Genomic DNA, 23641 nt, shown 5'->3' with positions numbered 1-23641 from the left:
ATTCCAGTGTTTCACTATCCTTATAGTTTGAAAGTTTTTCCTAATATGTAACCTAAAATCTCCCTTACTGCAGATTAAGTCAATTTCTTCTTGTCATATCTTCAGTGGACATGGAAAACAATTGATCACCATCCTCTCTAACAGCCCTTAACATATTTGAAGACTCACCAGGTTCCTGCTCAGTCTTCTTTTCTCAAGACTAAACATGCCCAGTTTTTTTAACCTTTCCTTATAGCTCAGATTTTCTAAACCATTTTATCATTTTTGTTGCTCTCCTATGGACTCTCTCCTAAAGTGTGGTGTCCAGAATTGCACTCCAACTGAGGTTTCATCAGTGCCAAGTACAGCGGGACAATTGTCTCTTGTGTCTTACATATGACACTCTACCTTAAGTTTCATGAACAACTGCTCAGATTTACTTCCTTTTAAAAAAATATTTAAGCAATAATGTAGTAAATTAAAAACATTTAGAATTGACAGAGTTCCCACACAAGGATGTTGGTATTTCAGACAGTTGAGATTTGGGGCATAACTTGCTTATAGTATTTCATTTTTGTTGATGGTGGTTTGTTTTAACTGAGCACCCATTTAAATGTTACATTTCTTTTTCTCCTTTAAATATACAATCTACAGCACTGCACACGGTATGACTACTCCTCCCTCACCCACCACTATGTTTAACCAAAGCCCAGTAAAAACACTTCGCAAGAGTGCTGAATTTCATTAACAGAATTATTAATAACAATAAAAAAATATAAAGTACAAGGTGACTAAGTTTAATTGCATACTAAACTGATGAGAAAGATAAAGATGGTATACATTTAAACATAACCCTTGAAATAGTTCCTAAAGTACCATTTCTGTACTTGATATCTGATGAACCTTTCCACATGTCCCAGTTCTAATTGTATGGGCCTCAACAGACAGAGATCTTTATTAAAAACAGGAAAAATGATGACTGATATGCTAGGTCTCCCCCATTCCCTACCAGTACGGAGGTTAGAATTAGCTTTTGGGATGCTTAGCAGAATCATTATGTGTTCAACACCAAAGATGTGATTGATGCTATATAAGACAAAAAGGCAGACCCTCCCCAAGGACCTTATAATCTAGAAGAACCTGTCTCTTCAATTAGGTTTACTTATTTATATTAAAAATAATAATAAAACCATAGCTGTTATAGATTGGGCTGCATGAAATCTTCCATGCCCCAGGCAGTACAAGTTTTAACACTGTCTCTATTGATGCAAGGGCTACTCCAACATGCTGCTGAACTTTTTTCCTTAACTGTGAAATTTACCTGTGGTCCAATAAAGCTTGTGCAATAAACTATACTGAGGTTAATGGTGAATGGTAATAATGGAAAATTAATTTTGGCAGTAAATTGCTCTTATGTTATTAACATCTGGACTAAAAATTACTACCTGGATTCTGCAGTTTAAAAAAGTCAAAGATAATTCAGGATATTTTTGTTCATTATGCAAATAGAGACTGTAATTTCAATCTGTGTAGCAGTGCATGCTGTGCATTGACATCAGATTCTTACACTTAGGACTAGACTAAGTACCTTAAATAGAATTTGTAATTTACAAACAGATAAGAATCATGCCTCCCATTCTTCATATCCTTTAAATCTCCATTTTAAGATGATAATTAACATATCTCAGAACTAGAGGAAGAGCCACCAGCAGATATTTTCATTTAACATCCGGTAACAGCCCTAGCCAGTTATGTACCAGAAATACACACTTCTTATATATGTTGAAGATAAAACTGTAAGAGTCCATTCCAGTTTTCCTTGTTTCTGGCAACAAGCTAATGGATTTTCAAGTGTCTACTTGTCTCCATAAATGCTTTATATTAGAAAACATACATTTCTTTAAATGAAAAATTAATTAAAAAGTATTTAAAATTATCAGAAAGAAAAGGCGTAAAGCAAAAAGTTGGATACAGTGCTGCTAGCCCAAAGAATCAGTGTATTCTGGTTAACAATCGTGTCAGGAGTTAGTATTAAACACACACACACACACACGGAACTAACATTAGCAATGCAGTTTAGCATGCATCTATCACTTAGCATCTCTTTTTATCCCATTCCACACCACTCACTATCTGCTTAGAATATAACCTCTTCAGGACAGGGACCTTGGCTTAGCTCTCACTGTCTTGCACACCACTGTGCCATAATATATATATTCCAGATAAAAAAATACATTAAAAGAATATCAAGGCTGAAAGTCCAGCACTCAGAAGTTAAGAAACCAGAATTTTTTAATGGGAAAATAACTTATTTTTCCCTAGCCTCGTTCTCAGAAATAGCCGAATCCTTTTGGCTGAAAAACTTTCCAGGTTTCAAAAAGAAATCCAGCCTGAAGTAGACACCTCACATGGAAAATTTCAGTTCAAATGATTAAAGATCAGCAAAATTATAAGCAACTGAAAACAACATCTTATAAGGGAACTGTCAGACAAACTTCATCATAGGCAGTGCTACCAGCCTGGTCTATAATAACCACTAAGAAACAGCTGTAGTAAAAGAATTGAAGATTGCAAAGTCAAGCACTGAAAACATTAAGGAATGCCATTATTAAAGTTGTCCATGAACCCTTACATTTGCTCCCTTGTGTGTATGCATCATGATGACATACAATTTTTTTCATCAGTCTCTTGCAGCATTCCATGCACAGGATGAATAATGTTCAGTAAATGAGGTGGTTGTTCAAGGTTTCTTTTTATCCTCAACACTCTGCACTGAATAGAGGATTAATTTCTTCACAGGATAGTCTAGGACATTTGTTATCCTAGTATATGAGTACACAAGAAACATTATTAATCCATTTTCACTCACAGAGGAGGAACCGAGGCAAAGAGATTAAAACCAAAATTTCTAAAAGTTCATAACTTTGTGTGCCTTTGTGACTGGGTGAGAATAGAGCCTATTTTTCAGAGTATTTTACGCAGCCAAAGTTAAAAAGTGTGTCAATACAAAAATATTTTTTTGCCAGCATTTTCTTCTGTCACTTAAAATGTCAAGTTCCTAGAACTCATTAGCTCAAATTTTGCAGAGTGTTCCAGTGGCATTATCCCAAAGCCAGGTCCAGCCACACTTCTCTCTTGGACAAATTCCTTGATCATCATCGCAATGGGGAGCATGCAGACGTAGTCTTTCCTCTATTCAGGCAACGTGTTGCATGCTAACCTCTCAACAGGGCCTATACATTCAGTATTTTATCTAGTTTATCTGTTTGACCAAGTGAATAAAAATACTAAATATACAAGATGCAATATATGATATTTTGCTAAAGTGTTATCTGTAAGCTCAGAGAGAAACAGTCAAAGTGACACATCCTTTAAAATATTGGGGAGAGTTTTCTTTGAACGTCCCTGTTGATTATCTTACTCTAGGTTCCTCTAGGGAGCATCCATTTCACAACCTCATTGTTCACTCCAACCATGTCCATAATACGACTAATCCTATATTCCAGTTTTTCATTTTCATATTTCATTAGCCTGCTTTCCAACAACTTCAGAATCTCTTGTGATTTTATATTCTGACTTGGCTTTTAATTGCTAAGGAGATAGGAGGATGTATCGCAGTGGCATTACTTCAGGGGCAGCAAGCACCTTGTGGAAAAGTTGTGTTCAGAAACAGCCATACACAGATGTGTCTAAATACATTTTTAGAGTGTAGATTTCTGTGAGACATTGATCAGCTGGCCTTTGAGAAATAGTTCCTACTACTGTGGACACAAATAAGAGAATTGACAACTGTGTGAATGAAGTGTCCTGAAGCAAGGGCAAGAGCGCATTACACAAATAAATAATCACTACTCACAGCAACACCTTCCGAGAGTATTGGAAGCATTGAGTAATGTTAATGGTTTACTAGAGGAAGTGTAGTTTGAGTGCTAGAGCAGGGAACCTGAAGTTAGGCCTCTTGGGTTTAAGTTCCAGCCTGGCAATTCTGTCCCAGATCCTCAAAAGGTATTCAAGCATCTAACTCCTACTGATTTCAGTGGAAGTTAGAAGACTAAGTACCTTCAAGAATCTGGGCCTATGACTCCAGATAAATCACTTGATCCTTCTGTAACTTGCTTTATCCATCCATAAAATGGGCCTAATACTAAACAGCCTTTCTGGGGTGCTGGATCTCTAGTCATTAGTTTATTAAAAGTGCTGTTAGAACCTCAGGTGAAAATGCTACATTTACTCTTATAATAAAGTAGTGCAGTAAATTTAAATCAGCCAATTTATTGTTGAATTAATCTAGTAGGTAGTTTTCTATCTCTAGCTATTTTGATCTTAATATTAGAAGCCTATTGGACTGTTGACAACAGTTAATGCCTACTGGAAACACAATCTGATTAACCATATCTTATGGAAAGTGTTCTTATTTTAGTTAGATTTTTCTCCCCTATCCCCAACACTGAATTCATACTTCCTTCTGTTTGTGAGATACTTTCTTAGGTGAATCTATTTCAAGCATGATTGTGAGCCTCACTTTGCTGTTGCCTGGCAACAAAAATCAGCAGTCTTGTCCCTAGCACCCAATTCATGGTAGCTGCATTTCTCAAGGAGGTGATTTTTTATGGAATTCAACTAAGTTTCCAAACCATTGTATTGTTTTATTTTAGTGAGCACATAAGGTTTGTATTACTCACTAAAATCTTTTTTATTTGTACTTCCACAGCATGTCTTTTTAGTTTTGGTTTCAGAACTGTTGCAAGGTTCTTTTCAACAGCTTCAGATTCATCTTAGAAACCAAAAAGGTAGAACCTTTCAGGTATCCCAAGAGCTTTTTAATACCTACGGTTAAAGGGAAAAATCATGCACTTAATAATCAAGAAGAAGAGCAAACGGTCCACCACTTCCACGATTCTTGGTGGTGTGTAAATTAAAAGAATAAAAGAGAATCCTCTAAAAGGCAGAGAAGGCGTCTCAGTTATTTCTCCTGGTTTAGTGTAATCTTAAATCGGTTTAACAGGAGATATCACTTTACCATATGGTAGCAAAGCTTTAAGTGATAAGTTATTTATAAATGGAGGAACACTGGATAAGGTTACCTCAACTGTTCTCCAGAAAGAAAACGCAACAAAGTGTGCACCATTAATATCTCCACTGCAAACAAAATATGCTTGCTTTCCCATAGGATATTGGATGTAGAAACATCTTCCAACTAAATCAGCATCCTTACTCTATCCATAATAAAATACCAAACACTATACAAATATAATATAAGGTTTCACAACTAGAAACAACTGAAAGGCAGGATTTCAACACCATCACTTACTCAGCTATGTTGAACTGTAAATTCTACAGTATACATTTTGCAGCATAGGAGTATATAAAGCTATAAATTTTACCAGAGACCTATTTTCTAATGCCTCCCTATAATATCAAAAGACAACAAAACACAAACACACGCACACACCCTACTCTTGTTTCCTCCTTCCCCTCCCCCGCCCCAAAGAAACCCCAGATAAAACACAGCAAAGGGAAAAAAATACCATCTGGAAGAGCAGAAGATCTGCATTTGGTTGATTTTTTATGTACATATTAATAACTATACATGTTGCTCAGGATTATAGGGGCAACAGGAAGGTGGATGAGTGAATAAATAAATGTAACTCATTACATGCCTCTTAGGACCTTAACACTTTTATTTCCAATCTTTTTGTTATTTAGCTGGGACACACTGCATTTTAAAATTGCACTAACACAATTTTAAATACTAGATGCCACTCGGGCCATAGTCTTCCAGTTCTGGAAGCCCTACTATCTCAATTCACCACTGCAATTCTGCCCACCGCCATCTCTAGACCTGTCTTGTAATACTTTGCAGGTTTTCCCATAATCATTCCACTGGGGCCTCAGGAGAGCCACAGACCACAGGCACTGGTATGGTAATATCTGTGTTGTGTGTTAACATGCTGCATCATTTTACAAAGAACAGGCCATACAGCATGTCCACACAACAGCTGCAGAAACACTTTTTGTAAGCAATATTTTGTTGCAGCATTCAACACAAACTGGTGCAGATGGCTAATGAAGATGGAACTTAAGAAGTGGTGATGGTGAAGTATTCAAACCAACACAGAGAATATGCCAGCAAAGCACACCACACAGAGAGCAGCATTCAATACTAAAAGTACACATAAAAATCTACAAGGTGGAAATACCATGTAAAACTCTGCCTTAGTGTCTACCCTCCCAATACTGACCTAGGGTCAATAACAACCTTGTTTTCAGCTTTAGATCCTGGCCTCATAAGTGGCCAGTTTAATAAATTGTACGAGCACACTTATAATGATGTCCCAAGAGTTTGAGGTCAATGGCAAGGGAATGGGGCAGGCAATACCATAGCAGAGCACCTTCAGCGCATGAGAAATAAGCCAAGTCTACACATTCAACTCTGCTGTACAAGGTGCAGTTGAGAGTCTAGTTTAATCACCTGAGCTCAAGGCCATAGGAAGCAATTTCCAGGTTATATCCCAGGTGAGTCACAAAATGAATGTGACTATCAGCCACTTAAGGCTGTTGTGGAATGCACTGAAGATGCAGAATGGACAATATCGCAATACTGCTTGGAGAAAGGGAACTCAACATAGACTCCGTTTATGCCAAGTTCTACATCAGCATTTAACTTGGACATTAGTGCATTGGTGACAATTCCCAATCAGACAACATGAAGCAAGAAAACTGCACAGAAAATATATGCATATTGGAGCCATGAAAGCATAAAAGGTGATCTCATAGGCTAAAATAAACAGTGTGAAAGTGAGAATTAAATTTTTTGTTTAGTGTATCTTTAAAGTGTGCTACAATGCATGTGACAGATGTCTTTCATACTGTATCAGTTTTGCTACCGAAGCACAAACCAAACCACCACTCCAGAAACCTTCCTAGGTCGTTTGGCATTAATAAGTAAACTTCGCAACCTTATCTTCTTAAATTGTGATGTTTTGAAAGTAGAATGTGTTTTATACAGACTTCTTATTCCAGAGTTAAGACATGTTTAAGTTACTGTGAAACCAATCCTCAATACATTTTAATAGTCTGCAAATATCCTAGGAATAGATCAGAAACAGCATAAGGCATCATTGGATTCCCACAAGTAGTTTATTAATTTATGAATAATTATCTGCACAAATTATGATGGAACTGACAGCCTATCAAGAGCTCAGAACAGAGCCTTTTCACATTTGATAAGACAACAAAATTAGATTTCGATATTTCTAGCTGAAAATCAGTCATCATTTTGTGTCTTTTAAGAATTCTTTTCAGTTTTTTTCCTCTCTTGAGAGTCTTCTACTTGACATTTAAAAATGGACTTATTCTTCATTTAAAACTCACATCTGTGACTCTCAGATATTAGAGTGAGAAAAGACCTTTGCGTTCATCTAAACAACTTACTTCCCAATGCAGGACTATTCATTACAGCATTTGCAGTGTTGTAGCCATGTTGGTCCCAAAATATTAGAGAGACAAGATGGGTGAGATAATATCTTTTAAGCTTGTCTCTTTCACCAGCATAAGTTGGTCCAATAAAAGATACTACCTCACCTACCTTGTCTCTCTATTACTTACAATATATTTTGTATTGTGATGTTCAAACCAAATTTTAGAGGCCCCAGTGACGAGGCTTACATCAATGTCTTTGGAAAATTATTCCACATTCTGATAGATCCCACAATCAGAACTTCTCCTTCCCTCCCCCAGTATTCATCCTAATCTAGCCTTAAAGCACTGGGGAGAGAAATACATTGACTAGTCAACACTACCAGCTGTGTTCCAAGCCTCAGAAGGGTGTATTGGCATCACTGGCCCCACAGTACTGGCAAACATTAGCTAAGATGCTATTTAAAAGGTGTAGTAAGTGATGCTGCCAGGCACATTTTCCTAAATGCCAAAAGGTGTACACAAGCACAGAGTCTCCCTCCATGGTGCTCAGACACTGTCAGGGTTCCCTCCCCACTCTGAACTCTAGGGTACAGATGTGGGGACCCGCATGAAAGACCCCCTATGCTTATTTCTAGCAGCTTAGGTTAAAAACTTCCCCAAGGCACAAATCCTTCCTCATCCTTGGATGAGTATTGCTGCCACCACCAAGTGAGTTAGACAAAGATTCAGGAAAAGGACCACTTGGAGTTCCTGTTCCCTAAAATATCCCCCCCAAGCCCATTCACCCCCTTTCCTGGGGAGGCTTGAGAATAATATACCAACCAAATAGGTAAACCAGATTCTTAAAGAACAGAACTTATAAAGAAAAAAAAAGTAAAAGAAGCACCTCTGTAAAATCAGGATGGAAGGTAACTTCACAGGGTAATCAGATTCAAAAACACAGAGGATTACCCTCTAGGCAAAACTTTAAAGTTACAAAAAAAAAAAAAAGCCAGGGATAAACCTCCCTCATAGCACAGGGAAAATTCACAAGCTAAAAACAAAAGATAATCTAAGGCGCCTTGCCTTATTTACTTACTCTTTTTGCAATATTGAGACCCATTTTAGGATGATTTTTAGGAGAAGTTTTCTGACCTGATGCTTCTCTGCTTCCCCAGAGAACACACAAACAAAGCCTTCCCCCCCAAGATTTGAAAGTATCTTCTTTCCCCATTGGTCCTTTTGGTCAGGTGCCAACCGGGTTATTTGAGCTTTTTAACCCCTTACAGGTAAGAAGGAATTCTAGGCTACCCTTAGCTGTATGGTTACGACAGACGTGTTCTCCTGACTCCGAAGAGTCATAATTTATACCACAGAGAAGCAATACTTAGTTTTACTAAGTTAAAAGATTGTAAAAAGATGGGCTCAAAAATCACAAAGTTAGGAGGTATCTAAATCCAGGGGTTTGGCTCAGCCCATTACAAAAAGAAAGGCCATTTACAAAGTTTGGATCCTAAAATAAAGGCATGTTTGGATATGGAGTTTTGCTCAGCCTCTACTCAAATACAGAACCTTTAGTCTGGGTCCACCTTGAGACTTCTAGCCTTTGTGAGATGGCGAGCTATTTCACCAGCCAGGGAAAGGACACAAACTCCACACCCAAGTCCTTTTTAAGGCCTTTTTTCTTCAGGGCACAGTGTATTGTTTCTTATAAAGGACATAAACAATGAAAAATAAAACAATTCAATCAAAAAAAAAATACTAGTCAATCTCCAGAGGCTTTTTCATGGCTTTAACCAGACAGTGGGAAGCAGGATATATCCTTCCCCTGAACCCTGCCTCCTCTTCTTTTACCCTGCCCAGCCACGTGATAAAAAGGGTTAAGAGATTCTTGCCAAAGATGCCACTTTACCTTGTCACAGTCAATTAACAGTGTGCCTTGCAGAAGTGATGTCTTCCTTTTTTCCTCCAGATTACTGATGCTGTCTCAATGTTCTGCAAAGGTGTATTAGAATAACATATATACACACACACACAAAGTTGATTGCTTGACAGATTCAGGCCAGAACCCCATGTGCACTGCCCATCCAAACAGGGATAAAATGATGCAGTAGCAGCCAGCTATTCAGATAATGACCTAAAGGAAAGCCAGGGGACAAATACTGGAGTGAGAATGTAGAGCAGACTGTTATCAACTGTGTACCAAAGGATTTCTCCCCTAACTTTTACAATTGTGTTACTTTACAGTATTCACTAGCACAGATGCTATAAAGTTCCACAGTGTTGTGAAACTAGCCAACCTGCACACAACCCCAGCTGTGCCATCCCATTATTCTGCATGCACTATAACTAAAAACTAATAACCTGTAAGTAGATGTAGCAGTTTGTCTTCTTTTGTATGCACAAAATGCTTATCGGCATATTCCCTATGTAACAAAGTTTTTAAAAATTGAACCTGTAAGCTGAATTGACATAAAGGTCACAAGTGGCCTGTTGATGGGTTGGCAATAGCACTTCTTGCTGTTGCTACACTAGACTATATTGCATTCGTTACCTACAGTACACTGTCCATCTTTTCTTTTGTAGATTGTTTCTGAGAGTCACATTTTCATATTTTGAGACTGCGCACTTACTGTGACTGAAATCTGGTCAAAAGTCACCAAATTACACACTCATAAGATATTACAGCAACACTGAACAGCATAGGTCAAATGCTCTTTTCATAATAAGCCCACTGATAAACAGAAAGTGACAAATGGTTGTATTCAGAGGTGAAAATATAGTTATTACAAATCCAACATTTTTTTTAAATAAATAGTTGGAGGGCTTGTGCCACCTGAACAGGACAGGCTACGCAGAGCCCTATATATCAAGTAACTGTTTCCATGTGCAGCCAGGTTCCACCACCTCCAAGCTTCCATGACAGTATCCCATGGCTACTTCCTGTAAGACACACACCATCCTATTGGAGGCTCCGTGGCCTCTTGTAACCAGCTACATAGGCCAGGAGGAACTCACTTGCTGCTGAGGCCAATCAGACAAGACCATGGACAAGAAACTGAGATACTCGATTGGTGGGCTGAAGGCATGTATAGGTGATATAGTGTTGTTGACCAAACTAAACCAAAGCCCCATGTTACTCTGCAGCCTGACCAAAGGCAAAAGGGGGGTGGGGGAGGGGAGAGAGAGAACCACTGCTTGCAAAGGTTTAGTTAGGTACAGTAAAAGCTGTTTTATCCAAGATGTTGGGGGAAATGGAGGGTGCCGGTAAGTGAAAAATGCCGGTTAACAGAGAGGGAGGGAGTTTGGGTGCAGGGGGACAGCAGGTTGGGGAGCAGGAGGGGATGTGGGGTGCCAGATCTGGGGAACACTCACCGTGGATGGCTCCCCGCAAGCAGCAACCTGTCCCAGCTTCTCCTAGGCGGAGGTGCGGCAGGCGGCTCTGCACACTGCCTCTGGCCACAGACCCCACCTGCCCCACTGGCCGTGGTTCCCAGCCAATGGCAGCTGCAGAGCTAGTGCTCAGGGTGCGGCGGGGACAGGGCATAGTGCCACCTGCCGCATCTCTGCCTAGGAGCAGCCGGGACAAGTTGCCGCTTGCAGGGAGCCACCCAAGGTGAGTAGCCCACAGATCCGGCAACCTGCACCCCCTCCTGCACCCCAACCCACTGCTCCAAGCCCCATCCCGCACCCAAACTACCTCCCAGAGCCTGCGCCCCCTCTGGCGCCCAAACCCCTGCCAGCCCTGTGCCAACTGGACTATAAACCAGAATTTAAATGAAGATCAGAAATGTAGGTTTATAGAGCTTTCCAGTTGGTGAAGGGCCAGATAAAACAGCTTTTACTGTACACTGCTAAACGCTATAGGAACAGTTACCAAATAAAGAATGGACTTTATCAAGGTTTGTGGAGCTGACTCTTGTAAACAGAATATATTGGAGAAACAGCTTTCAGAAACAGAATTATTAACCAGAAAGATAAACTGTTATTTGCTATCCCCATATCACTATTAATCAAGTAATGTAGGTGTTCATTGTTGTAACTATAAGTGTGTTTAAAAGTGAGACATTACGTACCCAAAATAAGAAAGCAGTCAACAGTAAAGAAGTATAATACATTACATTTAGAATACTTTATATTCATGCTAAATTGTATCATTCTAAAACTGAACCACAGTTAGATGCTGTAACTTTCGCATGACTCTTGTATTCTCCTGCAGTATCACACAACAGGTTTTAAGAAATACATTCAGGCCACCAGCCTTAAGGTATGCTACTATACCTGGTGTGACAAAGTTCCTCCTCTGCCTTGATGGGTCCTGCGCTTATTGGCGGATTTGCTTCCCTCAGAGATTCACGGTAGCCCTCAGTTTGGCCACTTTTGCAAGTGGCTCAAACCTGCCGTTCACTCAGCTAACCTCATCACTGGCCAGCAAGGGGAAAAGGAAGGAGAACAATCCCCTCAGTCTCTGCTGATCCACCTAGTCTCTGATCCCCTCAGTCTCTGCTGATCCTTCCCCTCTGGTGGGACCCACAGTCCAGGTCAACTCCTCTTATATCCAGTAGTGGGGAAGAGGGTTGGGGGGAAACCCAGGCCCGCCCTCTACTCCAGGTTCCAGCCCAGGACCCCGTGGATCACAGCTGTCTACAGTGTTTCTTTAACAGCTGTGTGACAGCTACCACTTTCTGGGCTACTTCCCCATGGCTTCCTCCCAACACCTTCTTTATCCTCACCACAGGACCTTCTTCCCGATGCCAGATAGCGTTTGTACACCTCAGTCCTCCAGCCCTCTCCCTCTCAGGTCCCTTTACTTACTGAAGTGAGGTCCTTTTTAAACCAGGTGCCCTGATTAGCCTGTGTCATAAATATAAAGGGAAGGGTAAACTCCTTTAAATCCCTCCTGGCCAGAGGAAAAACCCTTTCACCTGTAAAGGGTTAAGAAGCTAGGATAACCTAGCTGGCACCTGACCAAAATGACCAATGAAGAGACAAGACACTTTCAAAACTGGAGGGATGGGGGAAGGAAACAAAGGTTCTATGTGTTGCTTTTGCTGGGACCAGAGCAGGAATGGAGGTTAGAACTCCTGTAAAGGGCTAATAAGCAATCTAGTTAGATATGGGTTAGAGTCTGTTTTGTTTAAATGGCTGATAAAATAAGTTGTGCTGAATGGAATGTATATTCCTGTTTGTGTCTTTTTGTAACTTAAGGTTTTGCCTAGAGGGATTCTCTATGTTTTGAGTCGGATTACCTTGTAAGGTATTTACCATCCTGATTTTACAGAGGTGATTCTTTTACTTTTTCTTCAATTAAAATTCTTCTTTTAAGAACCTGATTGCTTTTTCATTGTTCTTAAGATCCAAGGGTTTGGGTCTGTGTTCACCTATGCAAATTGGTGAGGATTTTTTTTCAAGCCTTCCCCAGGAAATGGGGTGTAGGGTTTGGGAGGATTTGGGGGGGGGTGGGGGAAGAAGATGTTACCAAGCGAGCTCTTTCCCAGTTATATATTTGTTAGACGCTTGGTGGTGGCAGCAATAAAGTCCAAGGGAAAAAGGTAAAATAGTTTGTACCTTGGGGAAGTTTTAACCTAAGCTGGTAAAAATAAGTTTAGGGGGTTTTTCATGCAGGTCCCCACATCTGTACCCGAGAGTTCAGAGTGGGGAAGGAACCTTGACAGCCTGCCTGTCTTTACTGATTCTAGCAGCATCTTAATTGGATCCAGGCATCCTAATTAACCTACCTGCCTTAACTGGTTCCAGCAAGTTCCTGATTGTTCTGGAACAGCCCATTACATTACTCAGGGAAAAGGGATCTGCTTAATCTGGGGCTAATATATCTGCCTTCTATCACTCTCCTGTAGCCATCTGGCCTGACCCTGTCACACTGGCTACTACAAATATGTCTTGCAGAAATATGGAACTAAATAAGAGAAAGTCCCTAAGGTACAAAAGGTGAGATGTGAAGTACTGTAAACTCAACATTAGGTATAGAAAAATTCCAGAGAAAAAGAACAAAAACAATTCTGTTGATGTTTAGCTAACATGCCCTCTGTGCCAAGCCATAGCTGGTGCAGGATGTTTCTAAAGTTTTGCTGACTTTTGGAATGCTATGGCCAAACCAAAATAGGAAGCTGTTTACTGCACAGTCTGTGTCAGCCTAGAAAAAAAGGCTTCCCAAAACACAAAGACAATAGATAAGAATAATATGTTAGGTCTGAAGCAATACAAAGAAATGGTGAAACCCTTATCGGTTTTAAACAATTTTAGTATACATAGAAATAAAGTGAACCTCAAATTTTGAGACAGCTGAACAGCTGCACTGCTGCCTCCCAGACTGGTTATCAAAATATTGGCCTTCCTTTCTGTATTATGCTATATTAATTTTTGACTAAATCTTTGATTAATCAAGGTGTTTAAGCCTAGCCATTTGACTTCTCTTGTTACTGATTTAAACTGAAACCATAACAGTGTGGAAAACCTCAGTACTAGAAGATCATATAAACCTAATCCCAGCACTGTAAAATTGATAATTTTATCTCAGAAAAGAAGAGTCAAAGACAACTCTCACTATTGGCTACTAACTTTAGACTGAAGATAAGACTTACCAACACTGAGGTCCCGATCCACAAAGTTTCCTAGCTTCCACTGATTTCAATGGAATTTAGGAGCCTAAATACCTGTGTGAATCTGGCCCTTAGTTACTACAGAAGGACATTATCATATTCCTTATGCATGCAGGACACACCGAAAATGGTTGGAGCTACAGCAACACAACAAAAGCTTATTTTGCTTATTCTGTTTAATGAAGAGACCATTATTTTTCTTTTTTAAAAAAATAAAAATAAAAATAACCTAGGTTGAAACCCTGATATCATCAAAAACAATTTATAGTAGTAACTTCAGAATACGAAAATACAAGACTATTTTTAAACCAGATCTAAAATGCTGTTTTCCCCACTGTGTTTACTGTAAATTCAAAACTTCATCATTCCAAAATTAGTATACCGGAATGTTACAGTGTATATTCTCTCTTTCCTGTTATTATCCTCAGTAATATTTCTCAAGCAATCATGCAGATACAAAAGTCCTTTAAAAATATACAGCTCTCACAATATTGAACAGAAAATCTAACTCCTGGAGCTATTTTTCCTAGTGTTGTTCATTTAAGCAATTCACAACACAATTAATTTAGGCTTTTCAAGAGGAAGAAATTTAGTTCTCCCATATTTTCAAGAAAAATATATTTGTCCCCTTTTATTCTACTGTCTCATAAGAGACTAGCACTTGAAAGTCTTACATTAATAGTCTTACAAGGTTTCTTATATCTAAGTGTTGTCCCTAATTTTGCTGCTTTGTTGCTAAATTTCTTTGTCAACATATTGAGAGGCATAATTTTCAATGTGTGTATAGTTTACTTGTTTGTGCTTTGTTTGCATTGTGGTTCGTTTGTTTGTTATGGCTGGTTCACACAGAATACAGTATAGGATTTACTGCTACAAATAAAGTAACGTAACCTAAAGCTGCAAAAGAATTTCCAACCTAAATCAAGTTATAAAACTTTCCCCTTCATTATTTATACTTTCTATGAAGTACTTTGCCAGCACGCCAAGAAACTCAAACTGATACAGCAGAGACTCAAAAATTACATGGTTATAGGACGAAGCTCCAGCTAGACATTCCAGGTATAGCATTGTCCTACTTTCAATAAGCACTCCATATAAATTAGAAGAGGAAGAACTCAGTAACTTTCTTCTGAGGGGGGAGTGCATGCATTAGCATACTTACCACAACCGCTTCAGTTTCCTTCTTTGTACCTTCAGAAGGCTATCCAAATTACAATAGACCTGAAAACAGTGTTCTGTCTGATTTGGAAAAGACTACACTAGAACAGTGGCTCTTAACTAGGAGCACGTGTACCCCTGGGGGTACGCAGTAGTCTTCCAGGGGGGACATCAACTCATCTAGATATTTGTCTAGTTTTATAACAGACTATATAAAAAGCATCAGCGAAGTCAGTACAAACTAAAATTTCAAACAATGACTTGTTTATACTGCTCTATATACTATACACTGAAATGTGAGTACAATATTTATATTCCAATTGATTTATTTTATAATTATATGGTAAAAATGAAACAGTAAGCATTTTTCTGTAATAGTGTATTGTGACACTTTTGTATTTTTATGTCCGATTTTGTAAGCAAGTAGTTTTTAAATGAGGTGACACTTGGGGTATGGAAGACAAATCAGACTCTTGAAAGGAGCACAGTAATCTGGAAGGCTGCAAAACACTGCTCAAGACAGGGGTTCTCACAACAAATTTTTGGTGGCCTCATAGTGCAGCCACCAACTCTTGCTGGTCGCCGCTCTGACAATTTTTTCCTAAAATACTTAATTAACTTTGGGGAAAACAAATAAATATGCACATATACATGTCCAAATCACTGTAATTTATTTATGTAGGGTTGGGGTTTTTTTTGGCAGACTCCATAAAAAAATGTACAGTTGGTCTCTATGCTTTACTGGACCAAAACAGAATAGAAACACCAATAAGATGCTTTGAATGTTGTCTTTTTTTCTTGTTTCTTTTGCTTTTTTTAAAAAGACTTGCTAGCTACTAAATCTTCTGTGAAAAGTGATATTAATATACAAACAAATATCATTTTTCACAGCAGACTCACTCAGTCAAGGCAAGCCTGGGGACAAATTAAGTCCTGAACAGGGAGGTGGGGCACTGGGGGGGCAGCAAAGGGCCAACAGTGATTGGGAGGGGTGAGCTCAGGACCAGAGCATGCCACCACATGGATGGGAAACGGAGCCCAAAGCTCTGTGGCTGAAGCCTGCCACACAAAGGACGAAGCCTAACCTCCCTGCGCCTCAGAAGGTGGAGAATTCACTGTCTGCCTGCTCCTTCAGCTTTTTTGTGTCTCCATGGGAAGAGAGGGGCAGGGTCCAAATCTGCTGGCAGCCCTGAGGGAGGGGCCACTGCTCTCCTCCCCCCTCCCCCGGCCCCCCCAAATTACCTCCCAGGAGGCTGTGGCTGCAAGAAAAGCCCCTGGTGGCAGCATGCACTATACCACTATCCCCTCCTTCTCCCCTTTGTGTTTGATATTGCTGAACTGTTTTTTCTCAAACTAATTTTAAGCAATTCACTCATGGACAGAGAAGAGATCTGGAAATTTTCAGCCCAAATGATCTGCGAAAAGTAGAAGCAACTAAAAAGGGTCTCTTTACAATGAAAACACTCAGGCAACCTTAACTATCCAACCAGTAGAGTAATATAACATTACAGCAGCATACCTATCAACTTCAGATGCACTCGCTCACAATTCCTCTAAGATTTGCGATCAACATAACTCTCACTTTTTCAATTTCTATTTTATTTGTTGCAATCAAGCTTCTCATGACTACCCAAACACCTTTCGGAACATACTCTTAGTGACATATTTGTATAGAAAGATGGGCTGATAGACCATATGTTTTTCATTTAATCTTTAAAAAAAATTGCCACAATGAAGAAATCACTGAATAAACCTCTGAAAGTAGTCGGGGACCCAAACTTAGGTCTGTCTTCATTCCTGGAAATAAGTCCTTGAAACAGCTTGGCTTAAAGTCCATTCTTTCTAACCACTCACCCAACACTTTGACTCGCTCAGTAAAACATTCAAAGCTGTTTTTTATGACAAAAGAACCAAAATACTTGTAGTAATGACCCTGGTTAAAGCGCAGTCTCACATAGTGATGACTCATGACTTAAAACAGGGGTCTCAGTAAAACAGTTTTAACTCATTAGCATCAGAACGTTTGTATGGTACTACTCGTGTGCACAGGACACAGAGAAGACTTTTGGTTTATTAAGAGCTAAAATGAGGTTGTACTACTAACTGAGAATACAATGGAAAATAGAGATTTCATGGAAAATGTAATTGTTCTGCTTATCTCTTTGCTTAGAGTGCAACAGCCACCAAGCAGTTAAACGACCCTAATCTTTTCCTTTCCTGTGAAGTACTTAATTCTAATCATGCCTTACTCTCATTAATTATTGCTCATTTACTATTTTCAGCCATTCAGAAACACCCAAACAAATATTCTCATTCTCATTTTGCAACAAAGGTGGAATAATGGCAACTCCAGCTGTTGCTTCAGCCTCGACTACTCCAAACTGATTATAAGTATTTTCTAACACATTTAAATTAATTTATATGCAGTTAACTTGAAATCAGGCTTAACCTGATCCTTGGAAGAACAGCTGGCATGTGAACCTGAATTCTATATCTGACCTTTACAACTGACTCATCACTTTATGTGATGAATCAAAAACCCAGATCTGAAAACACACAGGCCAGATTCTCTTTTGCCCTGTAGTTTGGGAATTTACACTCATTCAAAGTGAGTGTAAAAGAGTGTTAAATCAGAATGCAAAAAGAAAAGGAGTACTTGTGGCACCTTAGAGACTAACCAATTTATTGGAGCATAAGCTTTCATGAGCTACAGCTCACTTCATCGGATGCATACTGTGGAAAATACAGAAGATGTTTTTATACACACAGATCATGAAAAAAATGGGTGTTTATGACTACAAAACCAGCAGGAGAGTGGGGTGGGGGGAGAGAAAACCTTTTGTAGTGATAAACACCCACTGAGGTAGATATTACACCTTCAGCAGTAACATGGCAGATGATCAGCTCTTGCAAATGTCTTGCCACATACTATATTCCCAGCAACTCACTAAGGTAGTCTCTTATTGTCTACTATTTTGGCACAGGAGTATCTCACTTGCTTTACATTTTTAAAATCTTTAGGACTGTGGATGCCAATAATATTTTGAGGGCAAGTTATACAAGTATCAGTTTACCACTACTGAAAACTTAAATAGCACTTGTGCAAATACATAGTCCAACTAAAAATAATTTAAACAGAATATTAATGTTCTGTCCAGTATTTGCTTCAACATAAAGAGTTTCAAAACGAGTTGAGCGTGGGCAGGATTATTTCCCAGGCAGAAACAATGTCAGGCCCCAGATGACTAGCAAAGGGAAAACTTAGTACAATGTACAAAAAAGGGGCAAAGGAAGATACAGGGAATTACAGAGCAGTCAGCCTAACTTCAATTTCTGGAAAGATACTGTTTAATAATTTGTTCAAATCAATTTATAAACACCTAGAGGATAATAGGGTTAAGGAATAGCCAACATTGATTTGTCAAGAACAAATCATGCCAAACCATCCTAATTGCCTTCTTTGACAGAGTTACTGGCCTAGTTCATTGGGGGAAAACAGTAGTTGTGATATATCTTGATTTTAGTAATGCTTTGCAGTAAGGCATAATCCAACATGATCATCTCATAAGAAAACTGGGAAATGTCTAAAGGAAACTACTATACAATGGGTGTACAACGATTGAAAAATCGTATGCAAGGAGTAATTATCAATAGTTCATTGCCAAACTGGGAAGACTTATCTAATGGGGTCCCACAGGGGTCTTCCTGGGGAGCAGAGAGTATGCTTATAAAATTTGTGGATGATACCAAGTTGGAGAGGTCACTGCAAGCATTTTGGAGGACAGGATTAGAATTCAAAATGACCTTAATGAACTGGATAATTTATCTGAAATCAACAAGAGGAAATTCAATGACCACAAGCGCAAAGCTACACTTAGTAAGGAAAAAATCAAATGCACAACTATAAAATGGGGAATAACTGACTAGACAGTACTGCAGAAGAGCATCCAGGGATTATAGTGGATCACACATTGAATGAGTCAACAATATGATGCAGTTATGAAAAAAGGCAAATATCTTTTTGGGGTATATTAACAGGAATGTCATATGTAAGCCCCGGAAAGCAACTATTCTGCTCTACTTGGCATTGGTGAGGCCTCAGCTGGAGTTCTGTGTCCAGTTTGTCCACATCTTTCTTAAAGGGTGCAGCCCAAAACTGGAGACAGTCCAGAATAGAGCACAAAAATTATGAAAGATTTAGAAAACTTGACCTAATAGGAAAGGGTAAGAGATCTGGGCATGTTTAGTCTTGAGAAAAGATAGCTGAGGACCTGATACTCTTCAAATATGTTAAGAGCTGTTAATAAGATGACAGTGATCAGTGTTCTCCATGTTCACTGAAGGTAGGGCAAGAAATAATTGACATAATCTGCAGCAAGATTGCATACTAGGAAAAGCCTTCTAACTACAAAGATAGCGAAGCACTGAAGTGAGATTGTGGAATCCCTACCATCGGAGGTTTTTAAGAATACGTTAGACAAACACCTATCAGGGACGGTCTAGGTATACTTGTTCTTGCCTCAGTATGTGCGGATGGACCAGATGACCTCTCAAGATCCCTCCCCTCAGCCCTATATTTAAATGATTTCTAGGATATCTTACATACAAGTTTGTTTCCTGACTGACTTCTATTGCACTCTCACCCTTCTCTTTCCACACAGCAGGAAATCTGCCCAAGTTGTTAGAGTTTCAGCCCCATATTGTACAATTGCTGCACGGCGAACAGCAAAAAGGCAGACATGTCTTTACATTAAATATTTAAAAGACTGAAAGTTGAACACAGAAAAATAAAAGGTGACAGGAAGTAGGTATACAAGGGCAACAATCCACTTCTGAGTTTCTGCATCTTTTTTTGCCATGTATTTGTTTTGTTCAGCAAATAACTGCAATAATTATCATAATCAGAAGACTCAGGTCAGGGTCTCTCTGGAGTCTGAGATTCCTCCACAGCACCAGCATCTCAGTGAAGATACAAGCAAACAAGTCTCTCCTGAGCCCCCTCTTCCACCTACCCATCCTTCTCTATAGCCCACCAACTACTACAGCCAAGGAGCAGATTTCAGCGGCATGTAGAGACCTAAAACCCCAATCCCATCAGCAATACTTAGTGCATCAAGGAGCTAAGCAAGGAAGACGCCCCCTCTCTCTGCCAGGCAGCGGTAATCAATGTCCCCGAGGATAAAGATACCTAATTCCACACCTCAATCCCCTTCCTAGGCTGCAACTCTCCCCGACCCACAACGCATCCCCTACAGTGGTGCTGAGCGTGGCTGGGAAGGAAGATGCCCCATCTGCTTGTCAGGCAGCGGCGCACCTCCCTGAGCAGTCGCGGGAAGACTTTCTCCGCCCGCTGCCAGACAGCGCAGCCCGCCGTGCACCGAGGAAAGAAGATGCCCTCTGCCATGTCCCGCCGGGCAGACAGGGACGCGCCGATTCACCCCTCCAGGCAGCCTCGAAGCACCGCTGGGCGCTGCCACCTTCCTCCCCCGGCCAGGCAGCACAAACCCGTGAGAAAGTTGCTGCTGCCGCCGCCGCCGCTTGGCTTCTGAGGCTCCGCAAACCGCCGTGTAGCACCAGTTCAGCCTCCGCCAGGAGCGACGGCCCCGGCAGCTTCCTCGCGCAGCCCGGGGCGCCCAGCCGGACGGCAACCGCCGCAGAAAGTTGGGAGCACCCGCACCGCTCCAGAGCCGCCGGGGCAGCCCTCGACTCACAGCACCGCGGCTGCAGGGCGCCCTCCCGCAGCCGGCTGAGCGGGCGCGCCCCGCGCTGGCGCCAGGGCTCACCTGGACTCCGCTCGGCGGGGAGCGAGGGTTTCACACGCCCCCCGGGGCCGAGCCCCGCTCCGGCCTCTCCTCGTCCACCAGGGGCGTCTCCATCTCGCAGCCGCGGGCGACCGGGCGGCGGGCGCGGGACTCAGGAGAGGTGAGGGGAGCGCGCCTGGCGCACTGTCACCTCTGGCTGAGCCACCGCGGCGGCGGCTCCGGCTCAGCCACGCCCCCGCCCCGCTGCGCCTATCGCAGCAGCCGGGGGCTGGCAACTTTACGTCACCAGCTCCCTCCCCCCGCGCGTGCCGGCGCTGCGAACGCCTCCAGTCCCCCAGCCCCTCGCTCGCTCGCCCCGACAGCGGCAGCCGCGGGGGTTGCACTGGGCTGGGGCCGGTACGTCACTAGCCCCCACCTCCCCAAGGGCTGTGCGGGCGGGCACCCAATCGGCTCCCGCGGCTGGCGGGAGCGGTGCGCACAAGTCCCGCGATACGTGGGCAGGCAGAGCCGCAGAGTGGCCGCGGTGGGGCTGTGGGGGGGCCGCGGGCTTCCGCTGAGGAGAACAAACTTCGGGCTGCTGCTCTGCTCGCTGAAGCCCCGCGCAGCTCCTGCAGCACGGCAGGGAGCTGCCCGAGCCCCCGCAGACGGCCCGGGGGAGAGTCCCTAACCGACCCGGCCAACTGCAAGAGTCGCTGCCTGCCCGGGCCCTTGTCATCGCGTATCCGTGGCTTGGGGCGCTTCCCTCCACAGACGCGGGTGTTGTGAGGCGGCGCCTGAGAGGCGAGCCTCGCCCAGCTGCCCCCAGGGGGCTGCTGCGACTGCTCAGCGAGACGCCGACAAATCCCTCTCATAACTTCGGGAAAACTCCCCTCCGTCCCCTTGGCCGCCCGAGTACAGGCGTGTCTTGGAGCCGCTAACCGGCGGGGTGAGCGCTCCCGGCAGCGCCAGGCCGATCCCCGCAGGGGGCGAACACACACGGCGCGGCAAAGAAAAGGAGGCACAGGCCAGCCAGAGTCAGCCGTGGGCTACTCTTACATGAGGCTGAATTCTACTGTATCTTACACTAAATGCATCCGAAGAAGTGAGCTGTAGCTCACGAAAGCTTATGCTCAAATAAATTTGTTAGTCTCTAAGGTGCCACAAGTACTCCTTTTCGTAAAATTCTGTAGACGCTCAAGCAAAAGACTTCGATATCAGTGTGGACACAGGGCAAAACAAGCGTACAAGCGATTAGGTTGAAGTAAGATACAGAGAAATACTGTTGTGTAAGTACTTGAATATAATTGTATATGCTGAGGGCATGCCCTCGCTTTGAATACTATGTCCATCTCAGAAATAGATGACAAAGAAAAGGCCCAGACAAGGGCAAGGAAAGTTATAAGGTGCATGGAAGGGGAGAGACTTAAAAGAGAAGGTTTCAGAGTAACAGCTGTGTTAGTCTGTATTCGCAAAAAGAAAAGGAGTACTTGTGGCACCTTAGAGACTAACCAATTTATTTGAGCATAAGCTTTCGTGAGCTACAGCTCACTTCATCGGATGCATACTGTAGAAAATACAGAAGATGTTTTTATACACACAGACTATGAAAAAATGGGTGTTTCTCACTACAAAAGGTTTTCTCTCCCCCCACCCCACTCTCCTGCTGGTAATAGCTATCTAAAGTGATTACTCTCCTTACAATGTGTATGATAATCAAGGTGGGCCATTTCCAGCACAAATCCAGGTTATCTCCCCACCCCACCCCCACCCAAAACCCACTCTCCTGTTGGTAATAGCTTATCTAAAGTTTCAGAGTAACAGCCGTGTTAGTCTGTATTCGCAAAAAGAAAAGGAGTACTTGTGGCACCTTAGAGACTAACCAATTTATTTGAGCATAAGCTTTCGTGAGCTACAGCTCACTTCATCGGATGCATACTGTGGAAACTGCAGAAGAAGAAGGTCTTCTGCAGTTTCCACAGTATGCATCCGATGAAGTGAGCTGTAGCTCACGAAAGCTTATGCTCAAATAAATTGGTTAGTCTCTAAGGTGCCACAAGTACTCCTTAGCTTATCTAAAGTGATCACTCCCCTTACAATGTATATGATAATCAATGTGGGTCATTTCCAGCACAAATCCAGGGTTTAACAAGAACGTCTGAGGAACAGTGGGGGGTCAAGGAATAAACAAGGGGAAATAGGTTACTTTTTATAATGAATCAACCATTCCCAGTCTCTATTCAAGCCTAAGTTAATTGTATCCAATTTGCAAATGAATTCCAATTCAGCACTCTCTCGTTGGAGTCTGTTTTCGAAGATTTTTTGTTGAAGGATAGTCACTTTGAGATCAGAAATCGAGTGACCAGAGGGATTGAATTGTTCTCCAACTGGTTTATGAATGTTATAATTCTTGACATCTGATTTGTGCGCATTTATTCTTTTACGTAGAGACTGTCCAGTTTGCCCAATGTACATGGCAGAGGGGCATTGCTGGCACGTGATGGCATATATCACATTGGTAGATGTGCAAGTGAACGAGCCTCTGATAGTGTGGCTGATGTCGAGCTTAGAGAAAAGATGAAGAGGAGGTGATATTTCCAACATATGTAAAATAACTGATAATATAGCAAAGGCCAGGTAGGTGCTCCTATGATCCCTCTTTGTGAAATAGAAATAAAAAGAGACACAATGAAATTATATGGTAGCATGTAAAACAAATAAATTAACCTGTAGAATTCACCTCCA

General features: G+C 41.6%; 1 protein-coding gene across 3 annotated transcripts in view; it reads right to left on the bottom strand.

Annotated features, from left to right (window-relative positions):
• Positions 1-21341, bottom strand: part of GALNT13 (polypeptide N-acetylgalactosaminyltransferase 13) — a 331481-nt gene extending 310140 nt beyond the window's left edge. Inside the window, exons 1-2 of one of the 3 annotated variants that reach the window (XM_043525194.1) lie at positions 20942-21177; positions 2649-2801 (exon numbers count right to left, since the gene is read on the bottom strand). The gene's annotated coding sequence lies outside the window, so the exon portion shown is untranslated. Of the gene's footprint in view, positions 1-2648; positions 2802-20472; positions 20839-20941 lie in introns of those variants that run through there. The other 2 variants (XM_037912743.2, XM_037912744.2) reach the window with 2 other exon arrangements.
• Positions 21342-23641: the final 2300 nt, after the last annotated feature.

Source organism: Chelonia mydas, chromosome 11 (genome assembly GCF_015237465.2).
Source record: "Chelonia mydas isolate rCheMyd1 chromosome 11, rCheMyd1.pri.v2, whole genome shotgun sequence".
Taxonomy (NCBI): domain Eukaryota; kingdom Metazoa; phylum Chordata; order Testudines; family Cheloniidae; genus Chelonia; species Chelonia mydas.
Note: the sequence above shows the minus strand (reverse complement) of the source record. Positions and strands in the feature narration are given on the sequence as shown.